The 12,354-nt window shown below is 35.7% G+C and overlaps 1 protein-coding gene across 1 annotated transcript in view; it reads right to left on the reverse strand.

Annotated features, from left to right (window-relative positions):
- The window catches only part of Ccdc102b (coiled-coil domain containing 102B), a 192,285-nt gene that overhangs the window by 96,793 nt on the left and 83,138 nt on the right, over nucleotides 1-12,354 (reverse strand).

Consider the following 12,354-nt stretch of genomic DNA (forward strand, 5'->3'; position numbering starts at 1 on the left):
CAACCTTATCACTGAAGAAAACTACAAAGCTGCAAAAATAAAGAATAAGATGGAAAGGAAAGATAATATACAAAATAATACAAAACAATTAAAATGGTTAGAAAGTGGTAAACATTTGCTTAGTTACCTCAAATGTAAATGAAATAAATTCCTAAGTCAAAAGGTATAGATCAGTCAAATGGATTTTAAAAAGAATCAAGCATACATTCCCCTAAGAAACTCTACCAGAAGAGCCACTCATGTACTAAAAGTAAAAGGTTGGGAAAAGAGTCTCCATACAAAGGCAAATCGCAAGCAAGGAAGAGTAGCTGTATTTACAGCAGATAAAATAGACTTTAAGTCCAAAACTGTAAAAGAAAACAAGAGCACTACATAATGACAAAGGGATCAATTCAATAAGAGGAAATAATAATTAGAAACATATGTGTACCCAATAACAGAATTAAATAAAGCAAATGCAATTATACCTAAAGGGAAAGATAGACAGACTCAAATATAATGATATTTGGGGATTTTAATACCCCTCCCACATCAACAGACACACCTAGACAAAAAAAAAAAAGTCAATAAATAAGAGGGTTAAGTTAAAAAAATTAACAAACATCAGAGTTAAGTGACACTATTCACCAAATGGGCCTAACAGAACACTGCATCCAGCAGCTCCAGAATTCATATTCTTCTAATCAGCACAAGGTACATGCTCCAGGATAGACCAAAAAAAAAAAAAAAAAAAAAAAATTGGTCTCAAGAAGTTCACAACAAATCAAAACATTGCATGTGTTCTGTGGCCACCATGGAATAAAACTAGAAGTCAATAGTAAAATTTAAATATTGTGTGTGTGTGTGTGTGTGTGTGTGTGTGTATGAAATAAACAAGCTCCTGACTTACCAATGAGTCAATAAAGAAATCAAAATATACATTCAAAAATTTCTTGAAACTAATGAAAATGGAAAAATCAAATACCCAAACCTGATACACCAAAAGCCATATTAAGATGGAGGTTTATAGCTATTAGCAACTCAGCAAAGAAAGAGAAAGATTACAAATAAACAACAACATAACTTAAGGAACTATAAAAGGAGCAACAAACCGAACTCAAAATGAATCGAAGGAAAGAAATAATAATGATGAGAACAGAAATAAATGAAAGAGACTGAAGGAAAAAAGGAAAGAAAAGGAAGCACAAATCGTAAGTGAAACCAAGAGTTGGTTTTAGAAAAATAAACAAAGTTGATGAATCCTTAGACAGGATAACAGGAAGAAAACGGGCCTGAACCCGCAAAATCATAAAGGAAAAGAGAGACTTCCAGTGGTGCCAGTGACAAAGGACCTTAGGGACTACTATGAACAAGTGAGTGTCAACACATCCGAGGGCCTGGAAGAAGGGCCAAGTTTCCGGACACCTGTAACCTGCAAAAACCGAACCATGAAGACAGAAACCCCAAGGACCCATAACGGGAAGCAGGGATAGCTCAGTAGTGAAGAGCGCTGCAGAACCTGCCCAGAACCTCGGGCCGGCGGAGGCAGAGGGCGGAGGCAGAGAGGAGCCCAGGCGGAGGGCGGAGGCAGAGGGCGGAGCAGGGAGGCGCGGCCCAGCCCTGGGCACCGCCTTCCCCGGGGGCCACTCCTCCCTCGGGCCAGGCGAAGGAACCCTGAACCGCGATTACAGAAAAGCCCGCGGAGCTGCGTGGACACAGCTGACCCGGCGAGAGCGCCCTGGGGGCGGCGGCCCGGTCCGGCCACGACGCCACTGTGGAGCGGCTCCCCGGAGCCAGCGCCGTCCCCTCGCAGCTCGGCGGCTGTGGAAGGGGGCCGGGGACCCGAGGACAAAGTGACCAGTCTCCAACCAGAAACTCCCACGGGGCGCCTGTACCAGAGAGACTGAGGCGGACACGGCCTCGGGATCCCTAGGGAAAGTTCCCCGACGGCCGCACCCGGAGGGCGCGCGCCTGGCCTCTCCCTGCGGCGCATGCGCAGCTGCTCCAGGCGGCCCTGCCCTCGCAGGTAGTTTTAGATCTTAATAAATCTGAATAGATGTGCCGATCATTTAATATCTGTTCATGATCCATATAAAAGTTAAAGGTCCTGTGAAAATAAGAACATCATAGAAAGTATAGGAGTTTTATTTAATTTTCATTTTGTAAAATTATCCGTCATATTATTTTCCAAGAATCACATGAAAAATCCATCATCTTAAGGGCATTCATCTAAAAGCAAGTTAAAATAATGAAAAAATAGACACTATTTTATGTTTTCATAGTTTATTTTTGAAAATTCCAAGATTTTTTTTAAATGAAATGGCATCCCACTAATTTTCTTCTAATGACTAAGAGAAAATCCTAAAATATTTTAAATCTAACCCTATAATTTTAACTAATAGTATATTCTACTGTTATATGAATTTCAGATGATTCAATAGAAAATATTGAAAAACCTTATCTGAACATTTTAATGTAAAAGTATATTCTTATAAGCACTGAAATAAGTCTTGATTTAGTGATCTTTAATTTTATACATATTAAACACTGAGAAAAAATACATAAATATCCAGCCTTTCTATTCTTTATCCAATATTTATTGAGTCACTTTTATAGATCAGAAACTAAAAGAAAAACACTGAACATAACATTTTCAAAATACAAATAAATGCATAAGTAGAACTTGAATAGTTTCTAAGAAAGGAAAAATTCCTGCGTGCTCTGGGAAAGAGCTGCATCATCTGGGTGATGAAAGAAGGCCTTAGAAGTCTAAGGTATAAGTCAAAACAGCAGGAAAACAAATTCAAGGGTAGAGCTTCACAAGCAAAGCAGCCAAGAAAGAGGTTTGAATTTCCTATCCAATCATAGAACATCAGGTGAGCATATTGAACAAGAGACCCCAATTCACTAAAAGGAAGTGTGGATCGAACAATCACTTGAGTTGTGAAAATGAGATGTTTTGATTATTCCTAAGCATAGACTATTGGGCATTTTCTAAACACTCATCTATACTTGATTTCCAGTGGTGGTTCTTGCTTGATACCTTTGCTTTCTAAAAAACAAAACATCTCAATAGTCAATTCAAATGCTGGCAGATCAAAATAGTGTATTAATTTTTAATCAAGCTTTATCCAAATGACAATCATTTTGTAAACAATCCTGACCAACTGAAAAAAAATCCTAAGAAAATGAACTATATGGCATTCTGTAGGCTGGAGGAAGTTAGTTAGGATCAATGTGGATGTCCAATAGTGAATGTGCAAATACTCAGAATTTTCATTTCATTTCATAAATCAGACATAAGACTTCATTGCACATGTGATTTTATAGGGAAGAGGCCAAAGGAAGGATGCTTTGCTGTGTCCTAGCAGTAGGAGGTTGTCATTCTTACTAGACTCCTGATAAAGAGCTGTGTAGGTATTACTTATTCTAACAATAATCCTGCAACATTGGGGCTCCAAGAATCAACAGACAGTACCAAGGTGGGCCAGAAGTCCAGGCACAGTTCCTCTAAAGTTCTTCAATTATATTCCTGCACTTGATGCTAACAGATAGATGCAAGCATATCCTCTTACAACAGTAACAACCATATTCTCAATTCACTGGGTTGCTCTATAAGAAAGGTTTTGTTTGCGTTTGGCTTTGTTTTGACATGTTTAAGGGTTTTTCTTCTTTATTCTGTCTCTTTCTGCCAGCAAACAATTTAACAGAGAGAAAGTTTCTGTCAATTCAAAAGTCTGACAAGTCAAATGTAATTTGATTCATATTATTGAAGTCACCCCCTGTGTCTTTTAACTTTCTTTCTCTAAGCATATTTTAGAATCACGAATAAGAATTGCAGAAACTCCCTTCAAAATGAAAAGTCTACTTCCAAGCTGTCTATAGTTAAATATAGCCCAGTGGCATCGCTCTTCCTCTTTGAGCAAAAATCAAGAGCACAATAAATGATTTAAGTGATATGTGACATCTCATATATTTTAGTTACTTGAATTTCATTTTAAATCCTTGGAGAATTTGTAAAAGTAAAAACTGCTTTACTAGTCTGAAACACATGTGGACTGATTTTAAATATAAAAGTGAGGCCAAAATGCATTTGATATTGAACATAAATCAAAAACAATACAAACAAACTTTTAAAAGCACATCTATCTCTAAATAAGTCAGTATGTTATACTTTAGGATAACAAAGGGAAGTGCATTTATGGAGACTTTGACTAGGCTCAGAAAAATAAAACTCACCAACTTCACAAAGTAAAAATACTAACTTGTGTTTTATTTCATTGATTTTGCAACAATCAGGCCATATCTCCAAAACCTAAGCGATGTTACAAAAGTTAATACCCACATAACGTCTCCATTTCCGTGTAGAAGTTAATAATCATCTACACATAGTGCTGGAACTAGGCGAAAAGTACAAATAAACAGGATGCTATTATCCCTAAACATGAGAATTAGAGAACAACAAGAGCAAAGTCTCAATCTAAACCAATGAGGAAAGTAGGGCTTTTGTCCAGAACAGTGATGTGCTACAGTGGATCTCTGATTAACGTGGGAAAGTGTGAAATTTTACACAATCAGTACGTACAGAACTGGGGAAGTGAAACACAATGGAGCTTGTAAAATGTAGATTTGTTCCAGTGATTATAGGAACCAGAAGTTAAGGTCAGGTAATCTCTAAGTGGACTTCATTTTATCCAGCACTAACTATCATCTCAAGTGTGTTGTACTCCTAGGAAAAGCAAATACACAATGCTTGACAGATCTGTACTAGGAAACGAATATATTACAAGAACGTTGCAATTAAGCACGAGCAGTAGATATTTTTTGTTTCAAAAATCTCTCCTAAAAACTTATTTAAAAAAAATAGACAAGCTATCTTGCCACCAATGTTGTCAGAAAGGGCTTCTCAGAGGTTTTGTTGAGCACTCCCAGAAACCGAAGCACATGAACCTGATGATACTTAGCTGAGACAGTCTCATGCTAATCCATATGTGTGTTTTATTCTAAAGAATTGACACCATTTCAGATAGGAGTATTATTGTCTGAATACATTTACTCTCATGGTTCAGATAAAATACAAAGTTAATTATTAACACTGAGTTGTGACAAGAAAACTATTTCTACTGATTTACAAAGGGAAAGTAGTAGGAGAAAAGATAGTAAAGAGAAATAAAGCTTTAGGATGATGCTACAAGATAGAATGAAATAATGGCAAAATTCTGAGTATTCTGTAACTCATCACCTTGTATCTTACAGCTTTGCCAAGAATGACTCAGCATACCAATTTTGCATTTTAAACATGTTGTTTTTGTAAGATCTGAGATTGGAGGGAAATTTCCCTAAAGACATATATTAACAAACTCTTTCAACAAAAACATAGTGAAAAATTTAAAATATTCTTGTTAATTAAATCAGAAATACACAAGCATTTTATGTCAAAATTGTTTATTCATAAAAGAGATTAAAATTGTACAAGTTAATTGACTTCATTGATCTTTAAAGTAAGCCCTTTTTACTGGTTTCTCTACGTAGCACTGAGTTAACAAGGACAACTCTGTTGCTAAATCAGTTATCTGTATGTGTGTGTGTTCTGATTCTGGGTTTAATATGTTATTTGTTTGGTTTAACTATTGGCACACAAATACTACTGAATTTCATATATATATGTGTGTGTATATATATATATATATATACACACACATACATACACACACACACACACATATATATACACACACACATATTTTTATTGAATACATACATACAATTTATCTTATACCCAATAACATCTCTAAACTACAAATCATATTTTGGAGATGACTTTGTGCTTTCTAAATAGATAATTACATCATCTTTGATAATTGTAATTTTGCATCTTTCCAATTCTTATGATTTATTTGTCTTCTTTTATTGAAATAGCTGGAACTCAAAGTACCAGCTTAAATTAAAGTGATAGCATGCTTCTAATACTTCAACAGTAAATAAAATTATTTGATCTAAAATTTGCTACTCTACATCAGGTTTTAAAAGTTCATTTTGATTCCAAATGTGCTAAAGTGTTTTTCTCTATAATCATGAATTGTCTCAGCAAGTGCTTTTAAGATAAGTACATAATTGATTTTGCTTTTACTCTGTTGAGTATGGTGATACACATAACAAATGATAGAATATTATATTATAGCTTCCATTCTTGTGACAAAGAAATTTTTTAAAAATTCACTAGATTTATATTAATATTATTTGTATTTGATTAATAGTTTGCCCTGTGTTTTTGTGTAAGTTTAACTGTAACTTTCCTTTCTTTCATTATCCTTCTATGAATGCAGAATTACAGTTGAACTAACAGAATGAAAAGAGTTGAAAAATATTTTTTTTCTTTTCCCTACTCTAGAAGATGTTCTATGTTCTATATGAATACAATTGTAATTACCTACAATAAATTATTTAGCATGACCATAAAGCATTAGAATGTTGGAGTTTTATTGGGATAAAAGCTTTAATTTACCAATTTTTAATTCAATTAACTTACTACTATAAATGTATTCAGGCAAAGGTAAGTTATATTGGATAAGTTCTATTTTTCTGGTCAATAATTTATTCCACATAGATTTATTTTTATTAGCATCATCTTTTAAATCTCTGCTTTGTATAAAAGGATATCTCTTTTTAGAAACTAATATTTTCTAATTATAGCTTCTTAGTTAACATTGCTTAAATTCCATTTAAGACTTTTTCCAAAGAACCATTTTCTGGCTTTGCTATTTTAGTGAAACTTTTTTTGGTATTTTTATTCATTCCTAGCATTGTCTTTATTTTCCTCTTTCAGCATTCTCCAGATATTTTTTCAGACATTCTTTTACTAACTTCTTAAGTAGATTATTATCGGCTCATTAACATTTCTGTCTTTGTTATTTGGTGATTTTGAGTATTCCAAGCAGCAACTGTACAATGAGATTTCAAAAGCAATGCATCCATTAGTAAGAGGCCTGTGACTAACACTGGAGAGATAACTGGGAGGCATGCAGAGAAGTCAAACTGATTCTGGACTGGCATTGAGTTAGGAGAAATGGAAGGAAGGGAAGGAGGACAAAGGAAGGGTGGAAGCTTCTGAGACTTGATGCAGTCCAGGCAAAGCTAGGTGAGGCCATCAAGGTCTAGAGTCAGAGGGACTTGGCACCGCCAGGGCTAGCCTACCTGCCTTGGGCTAGAAGTAGCCTGTGGAAAGCAGAGTCTCACTGGCTCGGTTTCAGGGCGCAGCAACCTGGGTTCTAGGTTATTCATACTCCCTGTAATTGAGAGATGAGAGGCACTTTCTCATGCTAATATACACAATGATGTATTTTATATGATGTTCCTGAGCTCTGTGGCATCCCTGAACATTTCAATGTTTTTTTCTTTCAGTCCTAAATTCCATTAAATTTCTTTATTTGTTCTATGGGTTACTTAGATATCTGTTTTCTAATAGTAAAATAAATCATTTCTTAAATTATATTCAGTAATCAACATAGATGACTGTCTTTGTTTTTAAAAAATAGTATCCTTTTGAAACTCTGTAGTTTAAACCAGACCAGAGCCTAAATCTCAATCTTTTCACCACAGTCTCTGAAGACTGAGAATGACAAGAAATAAAATAACTGGTAGTCCATACCTGCAAACCCAGCGAAGAGACTTAATCTACTTGGAGCTTTGACTTGTACCTAGAGGGGAAATAAATACCCAAGAGCAGCAGAACATTTTCTGGACACCACCTGGGAGCAGTGAGTGGGAAGTGGATAGAAGGTGAAACACAGGAGGGAGAACTACCTGCAAGAGAAGTGATATCACCATCACTGTGCATGGAGAAAGACAGAATCGGGCCTGAGGCCCAGAGGATGAGATAGCACCTGCTGTAAGGAGCAGGGAGGGGGCTTAGGAAGTGCAGGGAGCTCTTCTGCAGGCTCCTTGGTATTGGACCTCCAGCCTGCAGAGCTGCAAAGTAGATGTCCGTCACTTAAGCTACCCAGTCTCTGGCATTTTGTAATGACAACCCAAGCAAATTGATGGACTACTTTATCATGACAGAAAAAGGAACGCAGCAACTGTACGAAGCTATTAGAAACAGAAAACAAAATGAGAAAATCTTTCAGCTTCTGAAAATACTTCTCATAAAACCAACACATGACAGAGAAAAATAATAACACACTCCAACATGAATTAAATTAAATCAAGGAAATGAAGATGTTTAGCACCCAATATTTCCAATAAGATAAACCAGCACTCTTTAGAGAAACACTTGATTCCGAACCTGAAGCAAGAAATACAGATGAGTCCAGAATATCCTTGTGCCTAAAACAACTGAGCACTCAATGATTAATTGGTAAATATAACAAAAACAGTTTCAACTTAAAAGGGCTTCAGATGGCTATATTTGGAACAATTTGAGAATCCAAAAGAGAGCTGGTTTCTTACTCCATTCAAGCAGCTATATCAAACTACCACAAACTGGGTACTTTATAAAACAATAGGACATTACTCCTCACAATTCTAGAGACTGAAAAGTCCAGGATCAAGGAAGGTTTCACATCTGGTGAATGTCTGCTGTCGGCCTCATAGATGGTAGCTTCTTCCTGTGTCATCTCAGAGCAGAGGGGACCAGCCAGCACTTTGGGGGTTTATAAGGATACTAATCCCAGTCATAAGGGTGTTTCTCTCTTGAACTAATCACCTCTCAAAAGCCTCACCCCAGAACCCTCCCCCGAGTGGTAGGATTTCAGCCTGTGAACTTTGGGGGCACAAATACTAGACCACAGAAGATAATTGTTCATTAACAACAGGTTGAAAAGATTCACTCATAAGTCTATAACATTACTCAACAGAAAAAGAGAAAAATAATGAAAAATTAATTTAAGAAGGCAGGAGAACGCTTGTTAATTAATGTAACATGATAGTAGAACTAGAAATTTTGCAACTACCAATTATGATAATGCTAATTACTTCACATAAAGATCACCAATGAGTGCCAAAATCATTGGATACTGTTTTTGAAGAACACAATAATATCCAGGGTTATCCTACAAATCATTCACTAATTTCAAATTGAGTACAGTTTTATATTTGAGAAAGCTGAAGCTCACATCTTAACCAAGTGTTCACATTCGGCCTCACTAACAGGAATCATTGTATTTCTCTGGATATGAAGCAGGAAGGCGTCATTGTAATCCATTCATTATTCTCAATAAAATTTAACCTCAGTGTAATCTAGTTTTTCCATCAAAAACTCTCACCCTGGATGGTTTTTCCTGAAGGAGACATTTAGCAAACTCTTGGTGAAGAGGTCCTCTGGCATCCCAAAGGTAGAAGCCCAGAGTACTGCCAACTGTCCTATGTTCATGGGGTAACACCCAAAACATGTCAGTGGAGCAGAGTTTGGAGATCTCTGTCCTAGGCTTAACTTTCCTGTCTATAGGAAACACAAGACATAGAGGAAGAAAAGATACTGTCACAGAGGTCACCCGTTTATGCAGCCAAAGTGACTGGAGAGGTCCACAGCCATCAGTTCTCTCAATCTTGTAGGAAGAATCTCAATTGTGATACAGAGTAGTGAGCAGGAGTGTATGATAGATAGGGAAAATATAGATCCAGCCTAGGTATTCTTCAGCAGATGAATAGATAAATAAAAAATGGTATACATACACAATGAATTATTACTCAGCAACATGAATTGCTGACCTTCTCACCAGTGCCAGAGTCCTGCTTCCAAAATTTCAATTATATTCTTGCAGAATTAGACAACATTCTTTTTTCATAGAGAGAGAGATAGAGAGAAAATTTTTTAATATTTATTTTTCAGTTTTTAATGAACACAACCTCTTTATTTTACTTTTTTTTATGTGGTGGTGAGGATTGAACCCAGTGCCCTGCGCATGCCAGGTGAGCGCGCTACCGCTTGAGCCACATCCCCAGCCCAAGACAACATTCTTGATTAAAAAAAAAAAATGCTTTCCCACTGTAATGTATAAATATATAATGACTAATGTGTTTTTATTTAGTTGGTAAGGTTAAAAGCTTAGGATGCTTTACAAAATATATAATTTTAGTTTTGATAACAACATTGAAAGTGCGCTTAGGTATGGCTTTATATCTGTAGTTGAAGTTTTTTCTTCTAGAAGAAGAATATTTCTCAAGTGTGAGTCCCTTAAAAAGATCGATTACTCAAATATGTCAGTGAGCCAGAGTCCAACACGAACATTTGTCCAAATTCAAAAACAAATGTCAATGTCTATGGATCGATTATGTAAGAATCTTCTGCTCACCTGACCTTTTACAGAAAAGTTCTAGACATTTATGGGAGAGGAAAGAATTCCCCAGAAGATTTGATAAAGGTCAAAGGATAAACTTGAGTGCTATTTGAAATTTTGTTTCGGGTGATTACATATGACCAGAATTCAAAATCATTTGTGAGAAAAGTTTAAGTGGCTCTCCTCTGGAAGCAGACAAGTCTCCTTGGAGTTGCCCAGAATACCTGTTTTACTTTGGCTCCCCATCCCACTGCTCTGTCCCCACCTGGTCACCTCCCAGAGTAAAAGGGATGGGAGAAGGAGGGGCCTCCACTCGCCCCTTCTTCCCTGCCTCCAGTGCTGGCCACCAGGTCAAATAAAGGGACAGGCTGGATGGAAACCAGGATGAACGATATGTAGGGACATGAGGAGACCAGGCTGCTGACCCTGAGGAGAGGCAGTGTAGGACCAGTACAGGAAAGTGACCAGGACTATCAAATAGCCTTATAAAAGTCACAGTGCCATAACAATGACAGCAGGAAAATGATGAGCTTCTATGAGCAAATTATTAGAGAATAGAAACAATTTATGGGGGTCCTTGTGAAATCAGTGAGTATCAGATTAAATAATAAGGATACAATAAACAGGACATTATGAATTCTCCTGATCAATGAATAAGATTACAGTATTATAAGGGACAACAAGTAAGTGTCATATCTTTGAGATATGTTATTAGCTACCTGAAATTTTTTCCCAGAACAAGATTTTCTAGGGACCCAGGGAAAAAAATTGTTTTATTAGAAAAAACAAGCATTGAAAATGTAAAATGATGCAAGTATCTTAAAGCATATGTTGGGGATATTTTTAAGCTTATAAAATAATTTAGGTTTTTACATAAGAAAGTTCAACAGAAGGCTTTCTTCTATTTTAAAATTAATATTGACTGTAGGTTCAGATAACTCTTTTGTTGTTTTTAGAATCCTGCTTTCTATAGCCACATCACAGGAATATATGCTAATGATAGGTCTTCTTACATTTCTATTGTATATGGAAAAAAGTATTCCTCACTACTTGTACACATATTATGGGTTTCTACTTCCTACCCTTTATACTGCCCTGAGGATTTTCGAATTTCATTCTTTACTTATTTACTATTTGTTGCAAATTAGTTGTATCTTCTTTCCAAAATTTGGTATGAATAAAGAAAGCAATACCCTGTCTCAGATTGGTTATCAGATAATGTATTAATAACAAAAATTAAAAATATAATTTGTTTTAAAAATAAAAATATGATGCTGCTGAACATTTAATGTTTGTGTGTGATTTGTATAATACCACACTTCTCTTAAAGTGAGGACCCGTCTTCTCCTGACAATGGCTTGGACACACAATTTGGCACTATGGGCTATGATATGTCATCTACGAAAACTATTATACTGATCCTTGATATATAAATGGGAATAAATTTTTTGAAATTAGTTTAATGATACATTTCAAATGTCACAAAAATATGCATAGTCTTAGATACATTTCCTCATTCATTCAGAAATTTATTCAGGAGACCTAATTTAAAGAATTATATAGGAAGAAAACAGGTTCTTTTCAAGGTCAACTATAGTAATGAATAACAGAAACATGTATTTATATTCATATAAATGTGGCACCTTTTAATTTTTGAAATACTGTGAAAAGTCTTCAATGAAAAGTTTACTTTCCACTTTCCTCTTTCCAAATCCCGCACACAGGCCAACTCTAACATCTTAACAGAGAACATGGTACATAGTCTGTCTGAATCTTGTAAAGAAAAATTTACAGATGCTTTATGCAGTTTACTAAATTGTATGTATTTTGTTATATATTTTTAACTTACTGAACTTACACAGTACCTTAGATCATCCTTTGCATAGTTTTCAATAATATGGAACATTCCACATGGAAGTAAAAATTTCCTAGAAATACCAATGATCCCAGAAAACTATTTGTGGATATCATTTATAGATGACATTCACTTGACATTGAGTTTCCCCAGAATCCTAAAAACACTGTTCTAGTCCTTCTTACTTAATTCAATTCCCTCTTATGTTTCTTAGGTTATTTTGTGAACTAGAAAGAGATTACC

Source organism: Callospermophilus lateralis, chromosome 17 (genome assembly GCF_048772815.1).
Source record: "Callospermophilus lateralis isolate mCalLat2 chromosome 17, mCalLat2.hap1, whole genome shotgun sequence".
NCBI classification, from domain to species: domain Eukaryota; kingdom Metazoa; phylum Chordata; class Mammalia; order Rodentia; family Sciuridae; genus Callospermophilus; species Callospermophilus lateralis.